At 33.6% G+C, this 1,976-nt stretch overlaps 1 non-coding gene across 1 annotated transcript; it reads left to right on the forward strand.

The window, feature by feature from the left end:
• The first annotated feature begins 1,065 nt into the window (after window positions 1-1,065).
• Window positions 1,066-1,191, forward strand: TRNAF-GAA. Its single transcript has 2 exons — window positions 1,066-1,102; window positions 1,156-1,191. It is a non-coding gene; the product is annotated as a tRNA-Phe (tRNA).
• The last annotated feature ends 785 nt before the right edge of the window (window positions 1,192-1,976 follow it).

Below are 1,976 nucleotides of genomic sequence, written 5' to 3' on the forward strand. Positions count from 1 at the left end.
AATTGAAATTGAAAATATAAACAGAATTATATTGTTGATGTCTTGGTCATATTAAGTTATTTATTTAATTTAGACCTAACTTATTTAAATAAAGTATTGAATAAAGTATATTCTTCACATTTTTATTTGGCATTCACAATATATATGTATATATCTATACATAAATATGAATAGAAAAAGACACAAATGTTGAATCAATTTGGTCAACCCTTATAACCAATTTCTGTCACATCAAAAATACAGATGTATATATTCAACATTCTCACACCTATATACCTACATTTGGAAACAACTAATCCAAATATATTATTAGTTTTCGCACAAAAACCAATAAAGCATTTCTACCTATTTCCAAATGTTGGAAACTGAAAATGAAAATGAAAACACAACCAAACGGGCCCTAGGATTTTGGGACTACAAGTGTTGAACACGTAAAGCGTGGGACCAAAAGTGAGAATAACACTATCTAGTGGGACCAAAAGTGATATTTTGCCGTTGACCAACATGGACCATACCAACTGACTAACGGCACGTGACTATCACGTGCCGTTTCCGTCAGTTTTTAACGGTGTGGGACTAAAAGTGTTAAAAAATTAGGGTTTTGGGACTACAAGTGTTGAGCACCTAAAGCACGGGACCAAAAGTGAGAATGCCCCTATTTAATGGGACCAAAAGTGAAATTTTTCCTAATTATAAATACCTCTCATTATTTAATTGGTGGATGGAATTTTTTGAAAAATTATAAAAAAATATTTTGTTAAAAGTAAATAAAATTGTAATTTTTAGTCCAAAATGCCATTTTGGTCAATTTACCACAAAAATAAATGGAAACTTAACGGACACTAACGGATTGGGCTAATTGTTAGACGACCGTTAAAATCAGGGGGTATTGTTAATTTTTCGAATAATAAGAAGTTTTCATAATTATACCAAATCTCAAGAGAGGTTGTTGAATAAAAAGATGATGGTCATTATTTAATTAGAAATAGGAAAACAAAAACAAAGAAAACAATTGTTACAATAGTGTTCGTTTTAATTGCCTCCTGTATCAATGAAAGACCAATTGCGGGGATAGCTCAGTTGGGAGAGCGTCAGACTGAAGATCTGAAGGTCACGTGTTCGATCCACGTTAGTTGGGAGAGCGTCAGACTGAAGATCTGAAGGTCACGTGTTCGATCCACGTTCACCGCATTTTATACACAAAAGCTCCATTTCTCTCTTAGTTTGAAGCATTCGTCCTGCGCTCACTCGTAGTATTTTTCGATGAATGATCTTTCTTCTTATGAATTTCGAGAGCAAATATTGTTGGAAAAAAATTTGGTTTTAAGCAATCAAAACCACGTTTTGAAATATTACAATCGGATTTAGAAATCAAAAGAAATAAAGCGACGTTCGAACAAATAACATAAAGCAATTAGAAACGCTATTTATGACAACAAATTTAAATCAAAAACTTACAACGAGAACTATATTGTAACAATTCTCAGTCCAATTTGAATTCGTTAATTTTTAACCGAATTGCAGAATTACTGCTTGTCTTGAAGAAAATATACGCCCTGCATCAGCAGTGCACCGGGTGCAACGTAATTTCTCCCAGGATAAGACGGTTACAGTTCTTTCGATTTTAGGACTATACCGAAGAACACCTCGACAAACACTCAGAAGCTTATCGAAACAAGAGACTCAAATACCAAAATTTGAAAATATGAATGCCTAAGTGAAAGAGGGCACCGGGAGAGTGATTAGGGAGGAAGTGAGAATTGTGTGTTCTCAAATGAAAGAATTGCTGCTATATATAGAGGGCTATTCCTTCCCTAATGAATGCAGAAATTGAACACTGCCTTAATGGCCTTCATTCCAATTTTAAGGTTACAGCACTAATCATCCACTAACGCCAGAATTGCAATCAAATCATATTAAAAAAATTGAAACAGTAGCATTGGGAATTGATTTTGATTAAAGAGGCAATTTGAATA

The sequence above is a fragment of the Sesamum indicum genome, unplaced genomic scaffold (assembly GCF_000512975.1).
Source record: "Sesamum indicum cultivar Zhongzhi No. 13 unplaced genomic scaffold, S_indicum_v1.0 scaffold00191, whole genome shotgun sequence".
Taxonomy (NCBI): domain Eukaryota; kingdom Viridiplantae; phylum Streptophyta; class Magnoliopsida; order Lamiales; family Pedaliaceae; genus Sesamum; species Sesamum indicum.